Source organism: Paramormyrops kingsleyae, chromosome 21, assembly GCF_048594095.1.
Source record: "Paramormyrops kingsleyae isolate MSU_618 chromosome 21, PKINGS_0.4, whole genome shotgun sequence".
NCBI lineage: Eukaryota > Metazoa > Chordata > Actinopteri > Osteoglossiformes > Mormyridae > Paramormyrops > Paramormyrops kingsleyae.
In genome coordinates this window covers 20179627-20186337 of record NC_132817.1, presented here as the reverse complement: position 1 = coordinate 20186337, position 6711 = coordinate 20179627, and the positions used below count along the sequence as shown (strand labels likewise).

Below are 6711 nucleotides of genomic sequence, written 5' to 3'. Positions count from 1 at the left end.
AAGACAGTGTCTCTTTTAATATATTACTATATTTCTTGAGTACAGCATGCATGAAAATGTCTTGTTTTCAGAATGTGATTTGCTTTTGTTAATTCCATCCATCCATCCATCCACCCATCTTCCTTAACCATGCAGGGCTGTGGTGAGCCCAGAGGCTATCCCAGAAAACATACAGCACTCCTTTGCAAAAATGTACACTATCACAGTTGTGTCACTCACTACCGTGTCTGACAGAAACCCCCTGCATGCCTCTGGGGCAGAAGTGCACTCCCTAACCCCCCTAAAGCGAGGCTGCCCCCAGGTGGACATGGCTGGCTCTTATTTCTTTAACAGAATTATTGATAATTCTGGGGAAGTTGTGCAAATTACATTATATAATCCATCTGAGTGAAAAAGAGAACAAAATTATGCAAAGAGCATCTATTTATTTTAAGACAGTTATCTTTTTGAAGTACCTCCCATTTTGGCATATAGTAGGATAATGGGTTAGGGTAGGATAATGGGTTAGGGTTGGATAACTCATTTGGAAGATGAAATGCGTCCACAGCAGACATCACAAGGCTTGGGACTCCCTGAATGGGATTCCAGTGCATCATGGGAGATGATGGAGTGTCACATGGTTTTTTAGAAAACTTATTATCATTTACAAGGTCGGTAGTTATTGAAAATCTTTATAACCTGAATAAAGTAATTTTTAATTTTAATTTCCGGCAGTGAGTGATAGCCACAACAACGTAATTACTGACTGAGTTTTCCAATCGATGTTTTGTATTTAGCGAAATATTTCCATATACAGTACACATAACTCTAAAAAGGGCTACTGGCATAAAATCCAACTAGTGTTTACAAAATTAATACATTCCGGGTCTAAGTATCTGCAGAGTGGTAGTAGTTCCCATGGTAACCCCAGTTGCTTTAGTTTGTACAAATACACATTATTATGTTGTAAATGGAAAAAAAATTATCACAGATAAGTCTACAAATGCAATATAAATGCACGATATTATGGAAGGCCATTTGGCACTTTTATTTTTATTCTAACATTCAGGTAAAACATTCTAAGGGACCTCAGTGAATTTTGTGCTTTGTACTTTTTATAAGAACAGAGCTTGTTTGTGATGATCCTAATTAAGCAGATATAATTTGTGACATCTGTGAGATGGAATGTAATGCTGACATTTTGTGGCGAGAACAGTGCAGCCACTGGCTGCGCTGCTTTCAGGGGACAGTGCGGCCACTGGCTGCGCTGCTTTCAGGAGACACAGTATGTCTCTTCTGAATTGTTTGCATCTGTCCACATTTTTCCTACTGGTAAGCTCTTCTGTTTCCCCTCAAGGAAATCAATGATTCTGGAAGCAAAAACAGTACGAGGCATTAAAACCATATTGGAGTTAATCACCCTTCATGAAAATGGTTCAGTTCACCAAGGGCACATGAAAGGCCGCATTTTATGCAATGTTCCCAATTAGGGACTGTTTCTTATGAGAATAAGCCATTCTGAGGCAAAGCTACATCACCGTGACTGAAGATCATTCTAGGTGCAACTGAACAGTCTGTTCCCCAAACTGCTGTTTTTCTGAACTTTAGAAAGGAAACTGGATTATTCATCCAGTAATCTGTCTCTAATAAGTGAAATTACTGGTGTCTGCCAGATAAATCAATCTAATCAAAATTATAGGAAATTAATCAGCATTGAATTACTGCCGATTTTTATTAGAACCCAAAGGAAGATTGTTGGAGGTTGAGGTGTATTGTATATAATTGATAATCCACGACGAGGTGTGCAGTAAACACGCTGGAGTTGGTTATTCCTGTATAACCACACGCCCGAAGGTGGTTTATTCCACTTATACCACAGCTAACAAGCAAAAAATAGTCACAGTTAATTTTTCAGAACAAAATTATTTAATTTAGCATTTAATAATGTTCCAAAGTGCTCTTAAAATATGCCCTGCCTTCAAGTCATGTCGGAAAAATCGTAAATGCAAGATGGGAGCGCATGAATGCCACTACCTAGTTGTATTTACCAGTGGGAAACTCAAGATTTTCTTTAAGTCGTCAAGTTATTTAGGAGTAAAAAGTCATACAGGTTTTATATGTATTAGTCTTATATTCAATAATGCATTAACATAGAATTTTTATTAGGCTGCTGAAATACCTGTGTGGTCCATGAAAATAACACTCATGTGACATTTCTGGACCAATGGGAAAATAGCTTTTACCGAAACCTTGGTATAAAGACATACTGTAGTCTTTATTTGTTTTTTTCTATATCCTTCCGAGGCCCCGACATTTATGCCCACCATAGAGAACATTTTATTTTTCCATCTGTCCTTTCAGTGATTTGAGCAAACCTTGTTATTCCTGTTCTACCCTAAAGAGGACAGTAACATACGGTTTTGACAACTCCTTCTGTATTTCTGACAAAACGGCCAACATACCAACAAGTATATTTTATGGAAGGAGAAAGAGTAAGTACAAAAAATTGTAGCTGCCTTTTTTTTACTATAATAGCTGCATATTATTGTTCAAAAACATGCCAGGTATTGTTTAGTGAGGTATGAAAGCAGTTCATTTTTGGCTGAATTACTAACCCATTTATGAATGTCTCCATTACTGGACACCAGGATGGCTTTAAGATATATTAAAGTTATATAATCAAGCTACGTATTAAGTTGCTTGTGTTATAGCATTTCTGGTGCTTTAAACTGCATAACTGGAGGCACCGGCCATGCTGGCAATTAGGAAAGAGGAAGAGAAGTCAGCTGCAGTATCCATGTATAATCATGTAGTCGCTGGTCGCTACCAAGATTGGGCCGCCATTGTTTAGTCTGGATCACACGATGATGGATGAGAGCCAGACGTACACGGGTACAAGTCTCACAGCTGGGTCACTTTCTGCGATGGGGCGATGCCACGTGACACAGTGTTACAATAACATATCGCTTGATTTCAGGCTGTTCTATCGACATGGATCCGGGCGGTGGCATCATTTAAAGGGCTTAATCTCGTGTATGTCAGGGGACACTTTGCATCGCAGGTATTTTTTGCTCATTAACTTAAATGCGATGCATTAAACTGCCTTCACCTGTCCTGAGGCCGATGAAAATCGCATTAGCTGCCATACACTGGGCATATGGTCTGGCTTAAGCACAGTCCGCAGCCAGAAAGTCATTTGACATCATGAAGGAGAGGTCAAACCTGAGACCGTTTTTAATTAAAGACGCTCTCCGCGATGGGTAACTGTCTGCCGCAGGAAACTGATATGCAAATCGGCGGCAACAGTGCCCTCCCGAGATTCCACGCCGATCCCACGGCAACCTCTCCAGGCAATTATCGCAACCGCTCACAGTCAGCTAGCTACTCACGTGTACTTAATGTAAAAAACATAATCCAGCCACGGGTCCTGCTCTCACCAGCGGCAGTTTTAGGTTTCTTCCTAGTTAAACAGCTGCAGAGATAGACAGGCAATTACATTAGCCTACTAATTGTCGAAGGCCAAAGAATAATGATGTGGATGAAGATGGCAAACATTAGCTGTCGAAAACATTTCTGGCTCCTATACCGACTTGCACAATTTTTAGATTTTTTTTTTTATTAGCTAAATATATCCACAACAGATTAGCGGAGAGTGACACACAGATAACGTTGCTCTTCCGCTAAGCCAAAGGGTTACGGCATGGAGGGACAAGCAATCAACAAACATCCAAGCTTCTGGAATTTTTCAGCGTTGGAAAGTTCTGTCTGAGATGCTTACGAGAATAACTGCTGTTCAGGGAGCGTGTGACGCCACAGGAAAAGGGGGCACATGGAAAGCTGCCACTACCCTGCTGTTATTGCTTGGGTGAGGAGATGAGCGTTTGTAAGGCAAGAACAAGGGCCACCGTCCCACTGTCCAGGGGCCACCGTCCCACTGTCACCTAAGAAAACAAAGACACAAGAACAGCTGGGTCAGGATATAAATAAAGATCTGACTGAATGAGGAACATTGCAGATTAGTTTCTTTAAGAGCAGTTTTCATTAAAAATAAAAGTTTGTTGGTCAGCGTGTAATACTTGTGGGAGTGTTTCGAAGGCTCACACTGTCGCCAGGATTTGGGGCTTGAATCCCAACTCTGTTCTGGGCATCTAGAGTTTCCATCTTCTCCCCACGTCATACAAGTTTCCTGCTCCGGGCTAATTCGCATTTATAAACTGCCCACAGCGTTTGATTGTGTGTTTATGTGTCCTGTGAGGGACAGGCATCTTCTCCACGGTAAACCCCAGCCTTGTACCCTATGCTGCTGGGATCTGGGAAAGTAATGGAAGTTCTCCATTGTAATAAATGAAGGCTGAGTGAGATATTGTAATGCTATACATATTGCGATATATTGCAATATTCTACAGTTCACTGAAAAAAAAATAAAATCAAGCTGAAATACAAGTTGCTGTGTATGATCTGGGTGGTCTTAATGAATCACATTACATTAATAATTCAGCCAAAACAACCTAACTCAATTGAATTTTAACTTTATTGTCTTTGCATTTTAACACACTGAACTAGTGGACACCAAAAAACGTTAAGATAAAGTGCATAAGAATGAAAATAATAAATGAAAGTGCCCAGTCAGTTATCTTAGGCTGCTGTGGTGCTTGTCGAGGACTGAGCATATTACCTGTTCTTATAATGAAAATAAAACAGTATGATTAGAGCTGGGCGGTATGACCAAAAATTTATATCAGGGTATTTTTCAAAGTTATATCGGTTTCACAGTATACGACTGTATTTTTATAAGAAGTATGATTGGGCGTTTACCTCATTTTACAAGATTTTATAGGACACATTTTTGTTTTACGTTTTTGCATTGTTCCCACATTAACTATATTATTTTATTATTATCCATTTCCATTGCGCCTATCAGCTACCTTAATGATAACATCCGGCTAACGTGTTTGTTGGCTAACTACTTATAGATAAACGGCTAATGTTAAGGTGTGCGGCGGCCAAGTTAACATTTTTTATAAGTGTTTAATAGTTCAGTGTTGCTGGAACGAGAGCTTTACTGACCTCGTGAAATTTCTCATAAAGACCGGGATGTCGGTCTTTAAGATGCTTCGCCAGGTTAGACGTGCTACTTGACTTCGTCGCCACAACTTTGTAGCACCATTTGCATAGAGGCTTATTGACACCCTTAGCCTTTCCATGCTCCTCTGCAAAATACTTCCAAACGGCACTTTTGCGTTTTTTTTTCTTTTTTACTAAAGCAGCTTGCGAAGTGCCTTCAACTGCAGCACGTGCCATGTTCGGCCAACTCGGTATGTGCGTGTTAACCAGCGCAAGCGCGTTCAGCGGCTATTGAGAGACGGGGAGGGGCTGCGCGAGTGTGTGCCTGCGCTGTGGTGATGCTATGTGAAGTTTGGTGAATGAGGCGGAAACTGCACTGTTGGTATCAATAATGGTGAAAATCAGTATCCAATCAGATACTTATTTTAAATATCGATCAGTATCTGAGAATTAATTTTTTTTACAACTCCAGTGTCAGCTATATCTTGCGTTTCTGATCTTTCGCTGCACATTTTTAGCGGTGCAGCAGTGAAAAAGGTCCCCCTTTCAACAAAACATGGGAAATCAGTTGCCAATCCTCATTAATGTGGTGCGAGGTGATCGTAACGTAAGATTCAGTGGATCGCGAAGTCAATCGCACGTTAGTGCCACTCGTGCTGCAGAAAGAAGAGATTTTTTTTACAACTTGCGTTACCTCCTCGTACACCCTGGGCACAGCTACCTCCGTAATGTTTTCTCGTTGGGATCACATAGCGTGGCTCCAGGGTGTTCCCAAAACGTCTGGTTGTATTTTGCATGGTACTCCCCCTCGGAAATATCGATTTTTGGAGCTAGAAATCGATATAGTATATCATGAAAGGAAATATCGGGATATATTGATGTATCGATTTTTTTGCACATACTGTAGTATATGATGAGGAAGCCTGACTTCATGTTATCAGCGGTCTCGTCTCAAAAACAACAAAAAAAACGGACGGAGTGAGTTTGGAAAATTAGGCTCTTCAGTTATACTAAACAAATACACACCTTTGACTGTAGTGATTTTTGTGTTGCGTATTTCTTGCTGTGACATACTTTGGCGTCGCCTCCTCAGCCCTTTGGTCTGTACATACAGGCTCCCACCTATTACTAACGTCCTGACTTGCTTAACACGTATTGCAATAATCAGATCCCTATTTAACAATTACACTGATGAAATGTGGCTGGAATGTTCGTAACATCCAGTCGTGTTTAGTGAAAGTGCCACCAATGGGATGCAGCACATTAGCCTTCATTACTACGGTGGCCCCTAGAGACAAAACACACACAAAAGAAAAAGCAGAAACAAAATGAAAATGCGCAGCAAATTAAAAAAACACACGCAAAAGAAAAAGCAGAAACAAAATGAAAATGCGCAGCAAATTAAAAAACACACACAAAAGAAAAAGCAGAAACAAAATGAAAATGCGCAGCAAATTAAAAAACACACGCAAAAGAAAAAGCAGAAACAAAATGAAAATGCGCAGCAAGTTAAAAAAACACACGCAAAAGAAAAAGCAGAAACAAAATGAAAATGCGCAGCAAGTTAAAAAAACACACGCAAAAGAAAAAGCAGAAACAAAATGAAAATGCGCAGCAAGTTAAAAAAACACACGCAAAAGAAAAAGCAGAAACAAAATGAAAATGCGC

The 6711-nt window shown here is 40.1% G+C and overlaps 1 long non-coding RNA gene across 2 annotated transcripts; it reads right to left on the bottom strand.

Annotated features, from left to right (window-relative positions):
• Positions 1-617: 617 nt before the first annotated feature.
• Positions 618-6314, bottom strand: LOC111841073 (uncharacterized). Of its 2 annotated transcripts, XR_002837588.2 has the most exons (4): positions 6070-6314; positions 3758-3920; positions 3369-3451; positions 618-1349 (listed from the first exon to the last, which is right to left on the bottom strand). It is a non-coding gene; the product is annotated as an uncharacterized lncRNA (long non-coding RNA). The 2 variants fall into 2 exon arrangements; XR_002837587.2 differs by lacking the exon at positions 3369-3451 and having other exon boundaries at positions 6070-6312.
• Positions 6315-6711: the final 397 nt, after the last annotated feature.